At 29.4% G+C, this 24,525-nt stretch overlaps 1 protein-coding gene and 1 long non-coding RNA gene across 2 annotated transcripts in view; one reads left to right on the top strand and one right to left on the bottom strand.

The window, feature by feature from the left end:
- The window catches only part of LOC142326981 (uncharacterized), a 432,491-nt gene extending 418,763 nt beyond the window's left edge, over positions 1 to 13,728 (top strand). Inside the window, exon 5 of the long non-coding RNA XR_012756883.1 lies at positions 13,639 to 13,728. This is a non-coding gene — a long non-coding RNA (uncharacterized LOC142326981). The remainder of the gene's footprint in view (positions 1 to 13,638) is intronic.
- The window catches only part of Balat (Beta-alanine transporter), a 923,597-nt gene that overhangs the window by 806,753 nt on the left and 92,319 nt on the right, over positions 1 to 24,525 (bottom strand). The window lies entirely within an intron of this gene.

The raw sequence follows: 24,525 nt of genomic DNA, 5'->3' as shown, positions 1-24,525 counted from the left end.
TGAATTAAAGACACGTGTCTGTAACTTTGATCTAATGCTATAAAAATGTTGTCCAGTTTTTCATAATCTTTTTCTGTCGAAGAGTTTCCTGCATTTTATGTAATTTATGTATATATTTATAAAATAAAATTTTAAAACCGTTCACATATTTTATAAATATAGTATCAAATGCAATATTAGTTGTTTACAATTTTTTAATCAATGGGTGCGAAAAATTATAAATTTAAACTAACTATAAATCGAGAATTTTATTTACTTTAACTGAGGAACATGTTTTCAGATACGATTAAATGATCGACTAATCTAATGATGATTATATCGTCAGTCTGATGATGTAAAGTAGTAATACAAATTTTGAATCTGTGAATATTGCAATAATAAATCCAGTGATTACTATCGGAATATATTGAAATTATGAATGCATCATGATGCATTAAAAATTAAACATATTACATACAATTTTTTTTATATCACAATTCGTTTATTTACAATCGCTTCCAAGAAAGAATGAGGGGGTTTGCAATGAATCTACTCAAACATACATATATAAGACAGTAGTTCAAATGTGTTATAATTACACGACAATATGATATAAATATACGAAAAATCTTAAGGTATAAATACTCTAATATTATTTATAATAGTACATATACGAGGTGTGTGAGAAAAGTAATGAGACTGACTTTTTACTTACCAAAGTTTTTATTTTTTTCACAATACTATCCCCTTCAAAGTAGTTCCCTTGGGCAGCTGTACACCGGCGGAGTCGTTATTCCCACTCCTGGTAAGAGCTCTGGAAGGCTTCAACTGGTAGGGCTTTCAACTGGTCGGTCACAGTCTTTTGAATATTCTCCAGAGTTCCAAAATGACGTCCTTTTAAGACTTGTTTCAATTTTGGGAAAAGGAAAAATTCACAAGGACTCAAATCAGGTGAATAGAGGGGTTGAGAAACCGTAGGAATGCGTTTTGAGATAAAAAATTCCCTGATGGAAATGGCCGTGTGACACGGGGCATTGTCATGATGAAGCATTCACTTGTCTGCAATATCTGGTCTCAAGCGAATCACTCTTTTCCTGAGCCTTTCAAGGACACCTTTGTAAAAACACTTGGTTGACAATTTGTCCTAGAGGAACATATTCTTTATGCACGATACCCCTACTGTCAAAAAAGCAAATCAGCACGGTTTTGACCTTTGATTTGCTCATTCGATATTTTTTCGGTCGAGGAGATGACGGAGTGTGCCACTCCTTCGCTTTGCCGCTTTGTTTCATGATTGTACTCAAATATTCAGGATTCATCACCTGTGATCACACGATTGAAGAATTCTTGGTCATTGTCAATCCTCTCAAGAAGATCAACGCACACTTTCTTCGATTGTCCTTCTGTTCCGTTTTGAGGATTTCGGCACCAATTTCGGACAAACCTTTCGCATGTCCAAATCGTCTCCCTGAGTTCAAAGTTCTCCCTGAGCGAGGTTGATCTTCAACGTGTTTTCGGCCTTCCAAAAATGATTTGTGCCGGCGGAAAACATGTGCTCTTGATAAACAATTTTCCCCATCGGCCTGTTGCAACTTTTCAAAGGTCACACTCGCGGATTCCCAAAGTTTAACACAAAACTTGATTGCACAACGTTGTTCTAAATTCCGATACTCATTTTCGTAACACACAACAAAAACATAACTTCACTGATGGCGCTGTCAAAAATAATGTGTTGGCTGAACGGAGTTGAAACTCGTACTGAGCATCTGGAAGAGAAGAACAAACCGGTCTAGCACAGACCGTTAGACACAGCGTTACCAGATCGCTCGCAGTGTTACCAATCTCATTACTTTTCTCACATACCTCGTAAGTACTGTATAAATACAGTTGAACAGATTCGCTTCATAAAAAATACAAAAGTTCGTAAAACCTAAACAAAAAATAAAAATCAAAAATATTAAAGGACAAAGGAAAAGAAAACATAACTTGCTTATGAAAGTAACTTAGGTCCTTCATAAGACGTAGAGAAGATGCTCATCACTTAAAGGATGTCGTCCCTGCCTAAGAGTCATCAGACACCAGCAGGTCCAGCATGTGAAGGCATTTATTTGATTCACCGGACATCCTCGCTGTTGTTTAGGAGATTTAGGGCTAGACAGTTCATATGATTACTTAACCGTTGTTTATAATGTGAACCGAAACTGCTTGATTTTCTCGCGGACATAAGGCAAGTTCAGGTAGTTATGAATTTTTTCCTTCCTTGCAAACCACGGCGCCTCTGTAATGATTCTTACCAACTTTTTCTGGAAGCGTTGTATAACCTCAATGCAGCTCTTCCTCGTCGTACCCTATAGCTTTATACCAGTCGTCCAAATGGATTTCAGAATGACTTAGAATATTAAAAGTTTATTGGACAGCGAAAAATGTGAATTCCTGCTTAGTAATCAATAAAGCTCCATAACATTAATGTTTATCTGTTATCTCTTCTGTTTCACATGATTCTTCCATGTCAAGTACGATCAAGGTCGAGATCCAGATACCGTACTTGGTCAGAATGCGGGATGAAAACGCCATCTAGGTTGACTTGGGGACAGTCATTCCTGATTAACGCAAACGTGGCATGACTCGATTTATTGTGATTTACTTTTGTTCTCCATTTTGCTAGCCACTCGCCGATCAGATTTAATGCCAATTGAAAACTTTCGGAGGCCACAGGAGGGTCTTCATCAACAGCCAGGAAAATTGCTGTGTCATTAGAAAATTAGGCGATATTTACATAGTACGGATCTGAACTGAGAGATTTAAAGATAAAAATAACAGATTCAACTTTTAACCATGTAGTTTCAAAACAAATGGTAAAATCATTCAAATTCGTTAACGCCCACCTTCTCTACAATCAAAAGTAAAGACTGGTTCAGATTGAAGAAAATCTTATCACTTCGGGGTTCTTATTTTTTTTCTTCGCTCGATTTAAAACATTGTCTCATCTCATAGACTCTTCTTATAGATGTTTATATATATATATATATATATATAATTATTTTATCGTTAAATTTCATGTAAACGTAAATGTAAGAAACAATTTTCCTTACTGGAAGCAACTTTCTTCTTCGTGTAAAAAAATAATAATAGTATTAGTAAGAGAAAGTTTAGTGGCGTAATAACCTTACACCAAACTTCTATTGGCGTAATAAAATATAAATAATTGTGTAGAAGTACTTTGGTGTTGTTTAATATCTACATCACCTCCAAAATATTATTACAAATATTTTTACAATGCTGTCTAGTTTTATATAATTCCAACTAAAATTAATTTGTATAGTACGTATAGAAAACCGTTTGGCCCACTGTTAAACAATTAAATTATTAAATTAATATGGTCTCATTTCGTCCGATATTAATACAAAATTGTTTTTCATTTAAGTCATCATATTCGGACTTTTAAAGAAACTAAAAAATTAAAAATAATTGCCTTTACACATTAATACAAACTAAAAAACACTGAAGTAAACATGAAAAAAATTTAGATTTTAAACTTATGTTACATTTTAAAATATAAAATATCCTTATTAACTTTTTTTAATTACAATTAATTATAAAAAAAGAATTATGTCATTTACCCGAAGATTTATTTACGATTTGCTGTTATATAATGAAATTGAAAATATGATTTACGTATTTTTCATTTATGAATTTTTATGTTTATATATACAACTCGTACGTATGTCAGTGTTATGTGAAATATTTGAACTAGAAGTAAATATAATTAAAAGAAAGAAACGTTTTATAAAAAAATAAAGTAAAAACTAAGCATGATGAAATTGTTGTCCATATCTTGCTTGCCTTTGACTTGTTCAAAGAAAACTGTCAAGATCTCTAACCTCTGACCAAACCAAGGGTAAAGTATCTGCAGTATTTTACTTTTCTTTTTAGCGTTCTTTTTTCTTACTTTCTCAGGTCACCCCCTTTTTTCTTTTCAAAAGGTAAAACATGCTTGACAGTAGTTTTCTTTTTCTCAACCAAGAATACATGTACAAGAAATGAACACTGCAAGTTCTTATAAGACTGGTGTATTTTCCCTTTAAAATATATTATATGTATAAATCTTTCATCGTCAGAAACAATTCAAATAAAAGTAATTTAATTTCTGAATGAATTGTAATAAATTTGATCTTTTCATATATTAATTTCATTATTAATTATTTAATTATTATTTCTTTTCAAATGGTGAAGAGCAATTAAAGATGAATTCAGAATGAACAATTAAAATGAATATCTTTGATAGTGTTATCATTATTAGATCTCTTTCAACTGTTCCCATTAAAATTTTTTATTCTATTAACAGAAATAATAATCATGAATGTTAAATTTAACAATCATTTTATTTTAATACTACATAAATTTTAATACTGAATGGAGACCTAAGTATCATGTAATATTCAGTAATACATGATTAAAACAAAATTTAAAATTTCTAAATAGAATTTGTTTATTTTTACGAAAATATTTGTAGGTTTTGTGGAATACAAAAGAAAAATTTTACGTTAAATTTTTATACGTTTTACATATTTTTCATTTAATATGTTTGTGAAAACTAATATATTAAATAAAATTGTACATAATAATGACTCAATTTTCTGAGTAAACCTAATTTCACCGATTTGATGAAATTTCGAAGTTTAAATACTTTAATTTAAAAATTCTAATTATAAGTTTTCTTTGTAGCGGTTATATTACATAATTAAAAGTAAAAATTACGTTCTTAACTTAAGTACTTTACTTCTACCTTTTTATAACTTTTCGATAAAAATTGTTGAGAGGAACATTTTGGGTAAATGCTAGTTTTTTAATTTAACTTAGCCTTTATAAGAGTGAGAATTATGTGTATTTAATCTACACAATTTCAGTAGTATACTAGGGAACCCAATAATTAGAAAATAAATTAACGTAAGTTATAATAGATATTTTACTATGTGATTCGTAACACTTCCATACAGACAACATTAGTTTTGCGTCGACCATTAGGTTTCATCTCCACTTTCACATCTTTAAACGAATTAGAACGTGACAGGGCAACATGCAATTGTCCATGACTAAAAACTGGTTCATGGTTAAAACTGGTAGAAATTGACTTCGTTTAAAAGAAAATGTGACAGTAGTATCAGACGACTTCAAATCAATTCGAGGCAGGAGTAGTTGCACCTGTTGTAATTTCGACGAATATAAATATCGTTTTCTATATATATATATATATATATATATATATACACATCGATTATCCTTCAAACTTCGTATATCATATGAACCTACACTATTACTTTTAAAGTGATACAGTTGCTATGTCATTTCTCGTTCCTTAATGTAATGAGAAAGTATATATATATATATATATATATATATACTTTCTCATATACATTGTATGTATATATATACACACGTACATACATTTATTGGTTAATTTGGTTTAACTTTCTTCAAAACATTTTTAGGAATTGAGTGATAGAAGACGGTTGGACTCATTTCATAGCGTTTTACTTGGTGGTTTTTAAGACCCAAACGAATTCTTTATCCTAATTAGTTACTGAGTTATCTCGATTTGAATGTCATGGAGGTAAGGCTTTAAATAAGAGAAAAGTTATTTCCTTTAAACTACTCCATAATTGAGTGAACGTAGTCTGTGCATGCTGGTTAGCTGTGGTCTGACGCAATGGAATTTTAATACCATAATGAAATCTATAACTAAATTAGTTACAAAAAAATTTCATAAAAACTAAATTTTTTTAGTTTACCAAATTATCTTAATAGATAATCTATCTATTAAAACAATTTAAGAGAAGAACATAAGATAGGTTACTATGTAATAACTTAATTATTTAAGACTTCAATTTTAGAGGTGAAGTCTTTATATTAACCGTACATTAGAAACTTCTTATACTGTTTTAGTTTTAGTTTTTTATTATTATTATAATTTTCTGATATAGATAAAAGAATGGTGACATTATAAAATATTTATTTAAAATTAATGAGAATGCATATTTTATATTCTTATACGAGTAAAATGATATAAAAGCAAACGATTTTCGTTTTTATTTACAATTTTAATTTATATTTTTTCACTTAAACAGAAATATTTTTGTCACAGATGATAAATTAAAATTTTATTTAACAAATGTTGATGTAAAGTTACAAAAATCTGTCAGAATCCATTCAAAAAATTTCTGATTACTTAATATATACGCATATGTATAAATACTAATAACTATTGCTAAAAAAATTAATAAGACATAATTGTTATTAAATTAATCGTAAGAAAATTTTAATTCAATAATAATCTTAGGTTTTTAAAATACAAAATATAAATATTTATATCTGTCTTTAATTTAAATATCCTCAGTAAACTCAGCGTAATATTATACTACTCTGTATAACTTAATTTAGGGAAAACGTTTTAAAATTTTAATTATTAAATAATATGACCTTGATAATACTACTAGAGCAAACATCCCAAAAAAACAAATCTAACTTTTTAACTATGTTTTAAAAAAATTAATTTATTTAATATCGATATAATTTAATTTTTGTAGAGGAGTTCATTAGGCCCTACTAGCTTTCCTTAACAGGACTTCAAAATTAATATTTTTTTTTTAATATATATAAATTATTTGTCCTCCTCATGCCATTAAGGTAAATAACCAAACTTTTTTAACTTAATATCCCAGTAAGCCAAATCTACAGGAATGGAGGAGAATGACTTAAATATTTCTGAATATTTAATCTTTTATATTTAATTTAGATTATGATCCAGTGGAAACATCAGTTTTTGAGTTATATGCACAAGACTTCGTTTGTAAAATTTTATATTCGTAATTTTTCTAACATTTTTTCTTTCTATTTTCAAATTTATTTTAATCCTTCTGGCTGGTTAATTTTTATTTTTTATCTACTTTTATTTTTTTGTATCTTTATTCTACTTTTGCAAATCACAATTTTCTCATAGTTTTTCAGTGGAGTTTTTGCTCTTTTTTTTTCAAAAGTTGTAATTCAATTATATTTTCTACATTCTATCCCAGTTTTATTTATCATACGCTTTCATCCAAATTATCCACCGTCTCTTTTTTTATTTTTTGGAAGAAATTTTGTTTATTGAAATGTTCTATCTTATTTTTCTCTTGTTTTATTTGACCAAAATAAAGAGGGTTTTACGCAAGGTGGCGGCAATCATTTTATTATCTAGACAGATATTTAAAAAATATAATGAATGATTGGCCTATATTTAATTAGATTATCATCTACTATAAATTTTCCCCCATACGTTTTGTTGAATCTAGTCAACTAATTTTGAAAATTTTAATACCTAGTTAAAATCTGCTACATTTTAATTTGTTTTGTTTTTAATAAACTTCGAAATTCTTACATTTGTATTTCATTTCTGTGAGATTTATTCGTACCATTTTTCTTAGAATCAGATTCTTTAAGAGTTTTGTTAAAAAAAACATTTATGTATATATTTAAAATTATGTAACAAAATTATTTTACGCCAGAAATAAAATATTTTCTTTTTCGACCCGAAATCTTTATCCCTGATTTATTAAAAACCATTAAAGTACAGTTCTGAGCCGTTTTTACCACTTTTCAGATCTCATACAAGATTACTCCTTAATTTGTGTTCCAGGAATTACAGTCTAGCTTAATTTAACTGAATGCGCAAAAATCAGGGCGAAATTTTTCGCTAGATGAAATCTTTCGTTTTTTTAAATCTATTTTCATATGAACATTCTTCTTTATTTGCTCCAGTAGAACATGTCCAACGCGTTAGCCACTAGTTACAACGCGTTAACCAATGGTTAACGCGTCTTCCCAAATCAGCTGATTTGGAAGTCGAGAGTTACAGCGTTCAAGTCCTAGTAAAGCCAGTTATTGTTACACGGATTTGAATACTAGATCGTGGATACCGGTGTTCTTTGGTGGTTGGGTTTCAATTAACCACATATCTCAGGAACGGTCGAACTGAGGATGTACAAGACTACACTTCATTTACACTCATACATATCATCCTCATTCATCCTCTGAAGAATTATCTAAACGGTAGTTACCGGAGGCTAAACAGGAAAAAGAAAAAAAAGTAGAACATGTCCTGAAAGTTTGTTACATTCTTTGTGAATCACCTGTTTGATACTGGTATCAAAGCAGTCAGAACACTTTTAAAAATTAAAATTTAATCTATTAGATAGGGCTTTTTAATTTCTGTTTTTGATAAATTATTCAACTATCTAAAACGTTTCCCCCAATTAAAAAAAAAAACAGATTAAATGATTTTTTTTACAGAAAACATATTCTATAACGAAATCTATAAATGTAAATTTTCTGTATAACTATTTATGTGTCCATTTGTTAATTAACAACTGAAAAATTATTATTTAATTCTACACTCATTTTATTCATTTATAATTACGTAGTAATTTCATCACTTTTACATATTTAGTATTTTGATATTTCTTTCTTCTAATAATTTCTTGCTTTGAAATACTACTTTAATCAAAGTTTTTTGTGGTTTCCCATAGCGTTAAACCATAGATTAGCACACTTAACATCCTTGACGAGATCTAAAACATGCTTTATAATGTCTTATCTGAATAAAATATTTATTTATGACGAGAAGGCATTAAATAAATATTTTAAATTAGTTATTAAACGATTTATTTATATTTTACTTTTATGTAAGATCATAAAATTTGTTTTAATTTATAAAACTTGTTGTTATCTTTATAATACTCATAATTAGTTTTTTTCTTAAAGTATATTTTTGTATTAGTTAAGGAAGAATACAGCATTATGTATGGAAAGAAATAGTTTTGAAAAACTTAATTTTTCCAACAACTTACACTAAGTGATGAAAGTTAAGTAAGTTGCTACATGGAATTATTATCTGTATAAGATCTACGATGTAGTTATAAAGAGATAGAAGAGAGTTTTTGTTGGCGTTGAAAAGTTTTAGAACTCACAAAGGATATGATCAGCTTTTGTTCCCCCACAACGCAATTCTATTGGACAATAGAACCGAGTTGAAGTCAAACTGTAAAGCCACGGTTCTATGAACCCGGTATTTAGACTCTGGCCGTAGTACATGTGAACTGCATTTATAGTTTGTAATATAATATAATTTAAGACATGATGTAATAAATGCTGTATGTTTATGTATGTATTGTATATATATTGTTGCAAAATTGCTGTTCAACAATGTCAGTTAAGAATCTTTGACAATATCACTGTATTTGACCAAGTTGCTTGTTTGTCGTCGTATAACTTGTACTAAGTTTCAAAATTTCTCTTCAAATTTTGAATAATTTTGTCATGTTAATTCAGAATATAAATTTCGTGTATATTTAATGTAATCATAACATTAAACACCCATTCATCAACCAGAAAATTAATTTATTATATTTAGTAATTGTGCTTTATCACTACCATATTTACTTTACTATACTTTTATATTTTAATAACCTCGGATCATAATTGACTAAAATACGAGTTTTTTGAACATACAAATATATCTTCTATTTCTTCAAGATATTCTAAAACCGTTAACTTTAACCAATAATTAAATATGAATCTCTTGCTAACTTATAACCAAATTAAATAATTTTTAATTATAATTATTTTTATACTTTTTATCTCTTAAAATGGGAATCTAAATATTTTCTGAAATCGAATTCACTCTTTTTTTACGTTTAATGAAAGTTTAATTTTATATTACAGTGTAGCATTTTCTAAAAGAACAAAACCGTTTAGTAATAGTGCAAACCATTGTCACTATAAAAATATTGCTAAAAATCTTGACAGTACGAGAGGTGTAAATTAGTTACATATTTATGTATTAGTAGTCAGTTCTTTATACGATTATACTATGCGTACAAAGTTTGCTGTTGGTATATGCGTATAAAAAAAAAAAAAAAAAATAATTATTTATATATTAATTAGATGTAAATGTACAGTATATAAACACAATTAATTATCTTTTTTTAACAGAGAACTTATTCTCAGCAAAAGAGATTATTTATCGTTTATTATTTATAATTTACGATTTAGTTTCTTTTAACTTACCCTACTTCAATAGTACAAATTTTGTAGAGCAATCTTAATTTGTTTAATTTTTTCTTTTTCCACAACTAGTGTATTTATAATCGGCTCCTTAAGTGGAAACATATGTAAATCGTTTGATAATAAGAACATGATAAGGGGTTCTTAAGGAATTCCCATAATAAGTTATCAATAAGCAATATCTTAAAATTCCGAGAAAGAATATATATCTGCCAACAATTCATAGTTCGTAAAAACAAACAATTAACGATAAAAACCAATAAATAATAATCAAGCGATAGCTAGTCGAACAAAGAATAAAACAACTTGTAGCTATAAACAAAAAAGTAAATAAAGAATAAACAAAATTAACATCACTAGATTTGGCAATAGTAACTGCAAACTGTCATTCAGTAGTCCCTAAAACAAGCACATGAAGACGTTTCAACCTTAGGACGTCACCAATGCTATCAAGAAAATTGATCACTAAGTGGTTGATGTGATTTTCTAAACGTTGTTGGTATATAATACTGTACTCACGAACAACCATGAGCCACAGATATTCGTGAATCTTATCATTTCCTATGAACCACGACGCCTACGCAGTTGTTCTCGTTACCTAGTTTTAGAAGCGGTGAATGATATCTACGACACTATTAATAGGTGTCCCCCACAACAACTCCAACCAAAAGTCCAGATTAATCGTAGGATAACTTTGTAAATCAGAACTTTATTGAATAACGTGAGGTGTGAGTTTCTCTGCAGCAGCTAATGCAGTTCCCTGTACTTCGTGTTCAGTTGTTTTTTTTTTATCCCACGTGATACTTCCAAGTCAAACGCCGATCTAGGTGCAGTCCTAGAAACCACCTTTTTCGAAAAAGCCCCCTCCCCCGCATTTCACCCTTACGGTCCGATTTTGCCCATTAACGACCTCGAACAAGATTCGTGTTCGTTATATTTTACGTATCAATTTGAAAGTGATTAGCGCAAAATTACGGCAGTTATCGTATCCACAAGAAAGTGAAATATATATATAAACTTTTGAACTGACGGTGGTTTTGGGGTCTGGGGAATGTGAAACTCGAAGATATGTTGAAATTTTCCAGAAAATGAATCATGGTACCCATTACAATAGGTAGATTTTTTTATGAAATCTACCTAAAATTACCGACAAATTGTTATTAATTCTAGATTTTCCGTAACCACTTTAACTGCTGAAATATTTTCTATTAACTTTCATAATTTTGGCTATAAATAATAATTAATAATTATTTATTTTATTAAGTCAAGCATCAATCATTGTCAAGCATCAAGTCTTCTTCAAAATCATTTAACACTGGTCTGTATTTTTCTAGTTGTTACAAACTGAATGTGAATTTTTTTGTTCCCAGCAAAAAAAAATAATCAGATTTTAAAAATTACGTTAACATTAAATTAAGTTTAAAGTCTTTTATTAGAGTTTTTATTTTTCTTCGTTATTCTACTAATTTGGTAATTACACCATTTATTTGGAAAAACGTTTCGCATATTTCTATTTATTCTATTATGATTAACTTTTTATTCTTTTCAAAATTTTTTACGAGCTGTGTTACAGGGTAGTAGCGTCGCATACGGAAGTACTTTTATACGGAAGGTTCTGAATTCAAATCCTGGTCAGGCTTAGTATTATTTCAAATTATTTCTTATCATTCAAAAAAAAATTTATACGATGATTAGAGAGAAAATACAAAAAAAAAATGTTTATAAACAATGGTTGTATAGTATGTTGTACTAATTTTATGTTTAGACAATACTGAAAACGTCTCTGAATGTATTCTAGGATTACACCTGTCTAGGATCATTACGCCTTAAGATATAGGTCATTTCTGCACATTGTTAAGTCTTAATTTAGTATCTCTACTGTATATAGTAAACGTATAACCATTGTAGTCTGTTTATGAACGCTTTTGATAGTGTGGCTGTATTTATAACATTATTGTGTTAGATTAACTACAACAATGTTACATTTGCATAATAATATCATAATACTTAATCAGGATTACAATTTCAGGCAAGTCAGTGGCTTTAATTTTCGGAAAGATTGATAAACTATTTATTAATAGTAAAATATTAAACGTTTATTATTTTTATACTAAATTTTAAAACGTATCCAAATAAAATCTGAATTCTTACCTTTGAAGTGGATTTAATTTATTGTTGTAGCAGAAGCTTATTTAGGCCAATTTGTATTAATTTGATCTGGTTAACCCCAATTAATAAACTTGAGTATTTTCAAGACGAAATCTACTCATAAAATAGAATTATTTATTTTTTACTTTTTGTTAATATACTTGACTCATTCAGTTTTTTGAGCTTTGTTACTTTACTTTGTTACTTTATTAATTCTGTTTAGGATATCAAATTAACCATTGATTTATTTAAGCGAGTGTAAAATATGAAGTTTTTTTTTTCATTCAATGACTCAAGGGTATGAACTGGTTAAATTAAATAAAAATAACGATATTCGAAAGTGACCACTAGTAATCACAAATTACTTATTAATTTGTAATCGGTAAAGCCTTTTTTCTTTTGACTAATCAGAAATCCTTTTGTGATTTTTGTCTAGAAATGTTAGAAGGAATTAATAACTTTTACATGGATTTCAACTCAAATTAAATCCATGAATCGGTGAATAACTAATAAACGATTGAATTATATTAAAGAAGGTGAAGGAAAATATTATTGTCACTCTATTGTACTTTTGATATAACAATAAACAAATAAAATTAAGAGACCTCAGTAATTTTCAAAAAATAATGAATCCAATAATATTTGTAAATTATAATGCAGGTGTAACAATTGAAGTTCCAATTTAAGAAAATGTTTGTTATTTTTCTTCTTTTTTTAATTATAAACATGATCCACTGATTACTCTGAAAATAACAATGAAGTCGTACAGCGATACAAGAACAAACTCTTGGGAAATATAATAAAAACGCTATGGTTTGCGAAAAATAACTTAAATATGTGATTATCTGAGATTGCCAATAATTCAAGAGAAGATGCGACGATTCAGTACAAGATACAAAACGGGACTGAACAGACATGTAAACTGGCTCGCGGTTAACCTCCTGATTATAGCAAGGTCGTTAAGTGCCTAAAGCGACTGCATATATTAGATCTTCACGTTATCCGAGATCTGAGGTGAATCAGTTACCGTAGCATGTTGTGCGTAAAAATTCTTCATTTCGTTTCGCGACTTACTTTTTTTAGTTCTTTGATTACGTATCTTTTGTGTGATTGATAAAACTATTTTTTTTGGTTTTTTCTTTGCTTTTTCTGTTCTGAACTTGACCGATGTTCTTGGACTCATATTTGTATGTACTTATTTATGTTTATTATATATTTATGTGTAATGCATAAAATATGTGTACATAAAAACGGGTCCGGTAAATCGGAACTGATTGTAAATTAAACGCTGCAGAAAAAAAATTAATAATATTAAAATATATTATTATTAATTTTAATAATATAAAATATGTATTTTCATTAACTTGAAACAGTCAGGGTTGCTCATAATACGATTATATTTTCATGTTTCAGGTCTATCCTAAACTGCTTTGGAATCAGTGAAGTGTTGTTTTATCAAAAAAAAAGAAAATATTTAGGTTTCTATCAGATTTCTACTACGCTACATCAACATATATTAAATAAAATTAAAATTTATCAATAATGAAAAGGTATGTTTAGTAAAGCATATGTGTTAAGATATAAATTAAAAAAGAAAAATCTTTAAATTATGTTTGGCTTAATCTTCCACTTCTGGTATTTGAAAGAAACTACATCTCTCTCTCTCTCTCTCTCTCTCTCTCTCTCTCTCTCTGTGTGTGTGTGTGTGCGCGCGCACGTGGGTAAAAGAAAACGTCCTGACTGACTGACTCAGTCATCAACGTCCAGTAAACACCAAACAGTACTATAGATAAATGAATGAAAATTTGTTTTGAAAGAATTTGCATTGAAAATGCATAGTAAGAAATAATTTTTTGAAACTGAGTTTTAAGGGTTAAAATAGAGTAACAATGAAATTTACTATTTTAATTTCTCGGTAAAAAATGAACATATAAACTTGATTTTTGGTATGCGTAATCTTTATATGAATAACTAAAAAATAATTTCTAGATCTTTCGAAATTCGACTTTAAAACGAGTGAAGAAGGTGAATATTTTGAACTATGATTGCAAAATTTCCCCAATTTCCGACTGTACTGAACGAAAGATTCAATCGATTTGGACTTGCAAATTTTCTTTGCATAAGTATCTAAAAAAACATTTTCAGGTATTTTGAATTTCGGTATTTTTTAGGTGTGCGTCGGTGTGTTCGACACGGCATCTCAACCAATGCAGCCACTCTTACTGTATGTGCAACGCGACTGGCTGCAGCTGCCTCCGATTATTTGACTAAAACGCAAAAAATAAAAATAAAAATTGACCGCGACGGGAAACGTAAGTAACCATTACGGAGATGTTAGTATATATATGAAAAATATACTTTTTTCTGTTTAGCCTCCGGGAATCACAGTCAGGTATTACTTCAGAAGATGAATGAGGATGTTATGTATGAGTGTAAGTGAAGTGTAGTCTTGCACAGTCGACCATTTAGGTCGACCATTTCTGAGATGTATGGTTAATTGAAACCCAACCACCAAAGAACACCGGTATCCACGATCTAGTATTCAAATCCGTGTAAAAGTAAGTTCCTTCACTAGCATTTGAAGGCTGGAACACTCAAATGGACCAACCCGGTGGCCTATGAAACATGTCCTGACTGATTCATAATCAACGCCCAGTAAAAACTACTGAAGATAAGTTGGGGAATATTCATATACACATTCTTATATTGACTGTTACTATTTTTTTTTTTTTTTTTTTTTTATTTCTCGGTAAAAAATGAAGATATCAACTTGATTTTTGATATGTGAATATCCTAAAACTGCTGTTTAGATTTTTCGAAATTCGACCTTGAAAGGGGTGAAGAAAGATAAAAACGTTTTTGAACAATAATTGCAAATTTGACCGATTTCTGAATATAATAAATGAGATATTCATTCAATTTGGGCTTGAAAGTAGTCCTCAGATAAATATTTTAAAAAACTTTTCGTTTTTTTTTTAATTTCTATTTTTAAGGGGTGCGACTCTGTACGGCGAGGTGGCTCAACCAGCACAGCCATTGCCACTGTTACTGTACGTGCAAAGCGACTGGCTTCCGATTACTTCACTAAAAAACAAAACAGTTTCTTTTTAACTAAAAATTTTTTTTTTAAATACGAGAAACGAAGTATTCTAACGAAGTATTCACTTCCTAATGATGTTTGTCGGGTAACGCTAAGAAACGGGCATACAACTTTACCCGTACGAAGGACGGGTAAACAGCTACAATTACTATAAGATGGAGGCCGGCTACTCTGAAACCCACATTCTACAGATCACTAAAAATTTCGGGTCCTGTACTGACCTAATTGTTGCGCAGAAGAAATTACAATAAATTGAAAGTTTTTATAAGTTGAACAGGCTTTAATTTTATTTATCATTATTATTCTGCCCGGACCGCCCAGCTTTCTATTTTTTTTTTCAACTGGTGCACATTTCATACTATTTTTGTTCATATGTTCATTTCTTTTTTAAGATTCTTTTTACGTTTAAGTAATTACTCATTTTTTGTAATTCAACAAATAAAATAAGCTTAGCGTTGGGCAATTAATTTCTGTATTCATGTTTAAATTTTGATTTTATACTTCGCGACCAAAACTGCGACGGGAAATTTTACATATAATAAATATATTTGCAAAAAATAAAATAATCAGTAAGGCTTTTGTTATTATTAAGTCACATGAAGAGCTAAAGTAATTTGCCACTTCGTTTGAGATTATAAATTATAAATATTATTATAAATAAATTATAACATTATAAATATTCTAGATCCTGTTCGGGTTTGGAATCAGGGCTAACGGTGTAACAGGAAGTCATGGTACCGCATGTGCCGATATAACAGTCATATTTTGTTTTAAATGCCATTAATTTGAATAAAAATGTAATTAAACATCGGTTGGTATAAAGAATCCATCCCTATGATTTATATGGAATAGAAAATAGCTTATTTCAAAAATGCCTCATATTTAAAACTTAATATATCTTTTCAAAACCATATTTTTTTGATATATAAAGAAAGAACTGTGCTAAAAGGTTATTAAAAATAAATTTAAAGAATGGGTTTTTTATTATTAATTTTTTTATTAGCTGTTTCAAAATATAAATTTGTATTTATACTAAATAAAGGATTTTATTTTTAAGAAAATTATATTATAATAATAATATGACTTCCTCTCCTAGATAAATTTTAACGAATCTTGTTTTATAAAATAGGATAATAGTACAAATCGTCTCTTAAAAGTTCCAAAAAAAGTCCCTAAAAGTTTAATTTTCTTAATTAAACTTCAATTGCTTTTTTCTCTGCACAATAAAAATATTTATTCTTTATTAATTAAATAATTTTCATTTTTAAAGACTTATAGATGATATTATTCAGCATTAAATTAAATTTATTGTATACTGCATGAAAAGTTGCTGCAGAACAATGGAAATATATGCAAATGTTATACAAGAGTTTGTAATATTCACTTCAGAACCCATAGGGTAGATGTACTTAACTACAACAAAAAAACAATAGGGGTATAATTAAATCCGTACCACAGAGGTCATTTTACGGGGAAAAAATCAGTCTCTTACCTCTTTGCAGGAACTAAAACTTATACCAACTTAAAATTTTAATTATGTTTACGTTCTTAAACAAAATGCAAACATTCTTTTTATTCATTTTTCAATATCGTTTTATTTGTATTCGCATCAACAATTAAAGTCACTAGTAACTGGAGTGTAACTTAAACTGTACCAGTAAATGTGTAGTCTTGAACAGACTCAGGCCGACCATTCCTGAGACATGTGGTTAATTGTACCCCAACTTCCAAAGAACATCGGTCCATGATCTAGCATTGAAACTCAAACACTTTTTTTAGACTATTTTATAATAAATTTAGCTTCACCTGTCTAAAAAATCACTTATTACTACATCTGAAAAATGAAAATGAATTTATATATTTTCAGGGAAATAAAGGGGTTTTAAGTAAAAAGACCGTAGTACCGTTATTTTAATGTCTCAGCCACTCATCTGAAAGCGAATCTCCGTCAAGCGTGGTATTTTTAATCGTTAAAAAACGTCCATTCTTCGCACATACTTTGAGTTAATGTGGTGAATTAATCATCAAATAAACAACAATTTATTGATTTTACTGATCAATGAAAATTCATATATTAGTGTTGTATTAATCCTCCCTAATTATAAATGATTTACACACACACACACACACACACACACACACACATCAACAATGTACATCGTACTATACCAAATATACGTAAATAAATATTTAAGGGAGTAGGTTGTGTTTCTTGCTTCAGTACAATATGAGTTGGCAGGGCAGGAAAATAACAACATTATAAATGGATTAACAACAACCGGAAAGTTCTATTTTAATTCTTTCATCCTACACCTACGATGGATTTATTATTAGAAATGATGAACTAACAGATTAGTGGTCAAAACGATAAATTTATCGTTATTAAAAATAATTAAAGCACAAAAATTAACGAAAACATTACACTGGCGGTCGTATTATTGATTAAGCACTATCTACTCATTATGGGTTTCATGCTACCAGCTTCCTACACTTTTACTAAATTCTATTAACAGGTATAATCAATCCATTTCACTTGCGTTTTAAACCGTTTGAAACCTTTTAACAAACCATTCGTGCGTGAGGTTGGATTAATAAGAAATGTTCTTATCAATGTCACATCGGCGTAAATCAACTGTCTCCCGACACGATTAGGTGTCAGCAGCGATAAGAAAATTAAAGATAATTTTCTTATCGCTGCTGACACACTGTATTAAAATATTTAATTATAAGAAAATTAAAGATAATTTTCTTATAATTAAATATTTTAATACAGTGTGTTATATACTCTATGTATTATTCAATAATACTTTAACGTGTCTAATTTTTGTAGCTCAAGAACGAAGTCCATCAAAAACTAAGTATACCGTCTGTTTACATCAATAAATGGAATAGATACTGTAATCCTAGTTGATTGGTTGGTTTAGTATACATTTTTTAAGTATACAAAAAATGACTGACCAAGATTTGAACCTATAACGAAATTGTTAGGTAAAAGTCAAAGATTCTACTGTTCGATTACATATCTCGACAAAGTACTTACAATATTGAATTTACTTTTTGTTAGTTTTTATAATATGCCTGTGAAGTTTCGTAATTTATCAGTGACTGAAACATTTGGTCCCAATCAGTATATCCATCTTCGTAGAAGTTGCTGCAACGAAAGTAAGAATGATAAATAATAATAATTGTCTTCATCTATTTAAGAAAAATATTAATTAAATTAAGTATCTAATTAAAAGCATCCCTATCTTTTAAATAAGAGTTGTTGAAATAATTTTCTACCTCTTTTAATCAAACTTTCATAAACTTTGTCAAGTACTTTTAATGCAAGACGAAGCATATCATAATATTTAACTTAAATTTTCAATATTTCATAGTGATTTATATTTGTATTAAATCAAAATCGCTCCAAGTATTTTTAAACATAATGCTGTGTTATAGAAACTAGGAAAAAGTGGACCATAAGCCCGCCACGAAAATGGTTTATGTTTCATTACACATGATTTTGTTAAATATTTATGCCAATTGTAACTAAATAACTTTCATGAATTTAGGGTATTAACGATAACAAAAACTTTTAAAATGAAAATTTACAAAATCCTAAACATTTTTAAATGCTTCTTAGAGTTGTGATTTTTTTAACACAGCTCTGGGGTTAGAGCCAACCCCAATGGGGTTTAACCCCAATCTTTTCCTTTTTATCCACAAATTCAAACATAATTTTAAATAAATCCTTCGTATCAAGAATTACAAGTCGTTCGAATGAATGAATCGTTCGAGAAGTATAAATCGTTCGTGTGCTGCGCTAAGTCGCCCGGCGCACCAGCATTTGTCCGCTCTGCACCAATAACAGCAAAAATAAAAATGTGAGCACATACAACAAACTAACCCACGCACCATCCTTTTTAATAGGAAAGATATTAAGAAGATAAAATCTTTGTAAGAAGTATGAAGGACGTCTGAAAAGGTTGCAGAATGTTATTGTTATTCAGTTCTATAAACGCTTTCTCTCTATTCTTTACAGGATATGTTATGAAGATCGTTACTTCGGAGAAAAAACCCTGACAATGACAGGAATCACCAAAGAAAAAAGTTGTCTTTGATGATTTATAATTTATGAACCAGGCTAAAAAAATTGAATTTATAACTTATTAAAATTTTTCTGCGTTATTGTTAAGGGTCTTTAATTTATTTTTTAAAAATCTGTAAGAATTATATCTAATAGTGAGTAACAATAGCTCAATTTTCTTTGATACTTCGTTTTGCTATTTTAACGATCCGTAACTTCATTAGTAGTATAAATAATAGAATTACTGTTAAGTTTATGGACAGTTTTTTCAATTTTTAAGAATTTTTCGAAGGTAGAATTGAAAGCATGGTTGCGAACGAAAGAAATATATTAAAACAGCAAAATCTCGACTTTCTGTTTGAGAAGAATAGACTACCTCACACTTCTCTACAACAAAATATGTGTTAGACAATTCAATGACAATACTGTATTGTACTTCACTCACACTAATGAAACACTCTCCTAAATCTCACATTCTTTTCTAACAATCTGCGGCATTTCGTTCTAGTGATTTTATGTTTGTTTTTTTTTTTAAAGTAAATTGAAAGTTTCAAAAACAACAAGTAAAAGAACAAGATTTAATCCGGTGTAAACTTTTTTTTTTCTAATCGAGTTGTTCGCAGGATACAAGATAAGCTTTTTATTTAGTGATGACTACTAAAGTCTTTCTTGTAGCACAGATAATTTATATGCGCTACAGTCGTAAGATAGAATGAGATAATAGTTAAACCAACAAATTAATAAACTCCTATCTGCAGGAAGCAATGAATTATAATTACCGTCTCTACTCTGTACTGAAGCCTTATTCTTAAAAATTCAAAATATTAAGCCTAATAAAATGAATATGAATTGAAAACGTGAAGTTTTTTTAAACAATTTTGAACTTTTTTTATTAATAATTTTCATTGACTCAATATATATTTTAAATTATAAATAATTAATACCGGGCTTAATGAAGCTTTAAGCGTATGAGAGAATTAAATATTACGGAAATAATAATCTTAAATAGAAATAAATGTAAAAATATTATTTTAAAATATCAGTCTTTCCAGGAAAGCAGAAAAGAAATATGACTATAGATGGTTTTAAGAAAGAAAGTGAAAAAATGGGGAAAGAATGAAAAAATACTGGGACGAAAGGAAGTCAAAAGAGGAAAAATGTTTAAGGTATCTATTGCAGTCCTAATAAGGTGGCCAATTCAAGAATAAGAAGAAAAATGTTCATAGGAACTTAGATTCGTAAACGCTTCAAAAGCATGAATTAGCTGACGAAAGATATCATCCTGATTTCTGCACCTTTGGTAAAATTAACCCAGACATTAATTCTTAGGAATAAATTTAATGGTTTTATATGAAATCTGAAAAATTGAAAAAAAAATTGGTTTCAAAACTATATTTCTAGTATTTTCAAGAAATGTGGAGTGAAAGACAAACTTGGGGTTGAAAAACACACCATTTTATACGTAGTATAAAATAATTTTGTAACTGGGTAATAAACAATTAAAAGATATAAACAAAACTTGAACAGTTTTGATTCTGAGTAAAATGGTATGAATAAAGTCTACAAAAACTATATACAAAAATAAAAATTTCGAAGTTTATTAAAAATAAAACTTAAATTATGACAGATTTTAACTACGTAATAAATGAATTAGATTGATTAATATAATCATTGTTATCCCAGATTAGATGTTACGATATCTTTTTCAGAATGATATTGTTTAAAATACCGTAGATCAAATATAAAGTCAATATAGTTAAAAGAATTGCAAATTTATCTGGACTTGACTCTCTATGGTACCGGTTTAATTTGAGCATTTTTACTCGATTGAAACTCATTTACGTAAAATTATACAAAACTATAAACTGGCTGTCAAAGTGTAACTGGTTATTTTCCTCTAATGCTAATCAGTGCATAATTTCTCCAATATAATTAGTGGATATACATTCAGGTGAAAACAAAGATAAAAATAAACAAGATAGAATGGTATTGGCATATGTCCCGAGCCATTGCGGTATCTCCGGGAACGATTACAAATGGCCTCCCACTGGAATTGACGCGTGAGAGCGACTTACTAAGGCAGTCCTTGTCAAATTACATACACAATGGAATAAGTTGTAGCTGCTGAGTCATTCCACGGCCTTACATGACGTCTGGGAAAAATTCTTCGAGAAACCTTTTATCCCAAACAACAGAAGAAACTAAGTCATCCTAACTCGGCTGAGGATCGGGCATACAAAGCTGGCCCACGCCTTTGGCTCTCCTCAGCAAAACTGAGGAGTGAAATTTAAAATGGTTCTTAAACCACATACTCATAGATTGTCCAATGTTCGGGTCTATTCCTCTGTTCTGAATTCAGATGTGAGGGGTTTACTGAACCGGAAGAAATACATCAAAAAATTGTTGCGGTTTCTCTGTGACTGGGATGAAAAATTTAATTTAGCGGTATTGCATAACGTGAGATCCCTTACGGAATACCGTGCACTCAGAGAAAATAGTTTAGTGGTGATATTCCAATATTTTTTATTCATGTTTCAGTTTGATATCCTGTATTTGTAGTTTATTGTCTAATTATCTACAATCGCTCGGTTTTATGCAAGTCGCTAATGACTGTTATTGGTGATGCGACTATAAACAAAAGATGAAAAAAAATTAAATTAAATAATGTATTTAATAATATAAATTTTTGCAGCCCGAATCAAACTTATTTGTAACAATCCTCAGTGATGATTTTTTTTTTTTTTTTTTTTTTTTTTTTTTTTTTTTTTTTTATTGATATAACTACTGATTTTTTTACAAACAAATGTCGTTTACGGCAAAATAGTCAACATTTGAAAGTCATGTCGTACCTTTTCTGTATGTCACTGATCAGGTCTTTTTAAAACCCATTCGGATTTCTGAAATCTGTAAATGTAATGTTTCTTTAATCATCTAAATATTATTATAATCACTTTATTAATTAAACATAACGTTTTTTTTTTGTTTCGTTAGAAAAAGATTCTGTTTGTTTAAATTATATTTTTACTTCCTTTTACGAAGAAAAGGAAGTATAGTGATCGCGAAAAATGTTGGTTTACAGATTTCGATGGAAATATCCATTTTGACCATCCCTAAAACCGTTTTAACTAGTTTCAGCGTGAATTTTGTACGTGCATACGTACATATGTATCTCGCATAACTCATAAACGATTAGCCTAGGGTGTTGAAATTTTGAATGTAGGACTGTTGTAACATATAGTAACACCTCCCCTTTTGATTACAATCGACTGAACCAACTGTCCAAAAGAAAAACAAAAAATTTGGATTTTGAAACCTTTTCAACCTCAGGACCTTTTCTTAACTTCAGTATTAAGCCCTCATTGAGAGCTTTTCAACGATATATCATAAGTAGCACTTATTTTCATTGGTTCCAGAGTTATAGACAAATAAAATGTTAATTAATGAAATATTTTGATGTTACAAGGAGAAGGAAGGCACATCGGTTGAAATCCGACTTTATCTCCTTTTTTCTAACTTTTTTTTTTAATTTAAACATATTGATTTATTAATAATTATTAACCTCTGATTGTAAACATTTTTTTACAATAAATAATAATTCAATAATAACAATAAAAAAATTAAAAAATATCAGAAGTTATTAATGAAAAAAAATGCATGTACTTTTAATTAAAAAAAAAAAAGTGTATACTTCATTTGACAAGTGTACAAGAAAGTCATGTGGTATCCACATCAGATTTTTTGGCTATAATTATTTCGATCTAGTAATTATTTAGAAAAAAAGTAGTCATTGCATATCCCCAACATTGGATCTTGTTTCCCGACAAAAATAACAGAATTTATCAACAAATTAAGTTTATTTTTTTAAAATCCCAGAGCCAACTCTGGGGCTCCTCAGGGTTTCCCGGGGCCAAGGGGCCTACCCCGTGGCCGCAGAGCTCGCTACGCTGGCCATTCCCAATTTTCCAGGGGGATGGGCGTCCTAGATATCCGCAGAGCTTGCTTCGGTCGCCATTCCCATCTACCCAGAGGACTCCACTCCCTGAACTCTCGCACTGTACGTTAACCTCATATTTGTGACAGTAATACTGATAAATAATAATTATAGTATTGAGGATTTATAGAAATCTGAAAAAGAAACTTAATTACAAAAGAGTAAAAAGAATAATAGTAACAACGGTAACTGAAGTATATCCACACATTTGACGAAGAAAAATTCGTAACTTATTTCTTTACCATGGTGGAAGAAATATAATATGAAGTAATAAAAGGAATAATTTATTTTTTCCTTAATGAATATCTTTGATTCACAACTTCACCCTCTTTGGAGGCAAAGAAATAATGAATATTTTTAATATCTTAATTTTCAAGGGAGCTGGGGCCTCGGTCAATGGTTTAAAACCTTCCCCGGGATAACGCAAATATATCTTGTAAATTTCTACGTAATCGATAGGTTGGTTCTCGCGTGATGCGATAACAAACAAACAGACAAACTTTGTATATAAATACATTACCGAATAACCATGATCTGTTAGATCGAGAGAGTACCTGATGTATGCAAATGTTAGTCTTCAACGTACTAACAAATACCCCGTTTGAATTTTGAAAATCGGATGATTGTTTGCAGAGATTAAGAGCACCCCATTGCACCTCCCAAAAGAGGGCTCCAGGGGCACCCCTACTTGTTACCAGCTGATGTTGATGATTGGTCTAGCCTCCCTAGATGTGCTCGCATACCTCACCACCTAACCTCACACGCAGTCCTCACGGGAAGCCCATTATTGTTAAACAGACATCTTTTAAATTTATTTATGTAATATTATTTTTTATTTAACGTAAATTTAATTATATTATTTTTGAAATATTACTCACAATTGATTCGAATCATTCAGTTCAAATCCAGCTAACACAGTCATAGAGGCTCTAGAGACTCACAGTTCGTTAATTCAGTTCATTAAAATTTGTGCTTCAACCGGAAAATCTCCATTACTATATATGTATATATATAAAATATATATAATAATAATAATAGCATATATATATATATATATATGTTATATAATATAAATATATAATATTTCGAGATGAACTATATCTAAAAACCTTCTCAGTTATGCAAAGAAACACGGGTAAA

This window comes from Lycorma delicatula, chromosome 6, assembly GCF_047948215.1.
Source record: "Lycorma delicatula isolate Av1 chromosome 6, ASM4794821v1, whole genome shotgun sequence".
NCBI classification, from domain to species: domain Eukaryota; kingdom Metazoa; phylum Arthropoda; class Insecta; order Hemiptera; family Fulgoridae; genus Lycorma; species Lycorma delicatula.
Note: the sequence above shows the minus strand (reverse complement) of the source record. Positions and strands in the feature narration are given on the sequence as shown.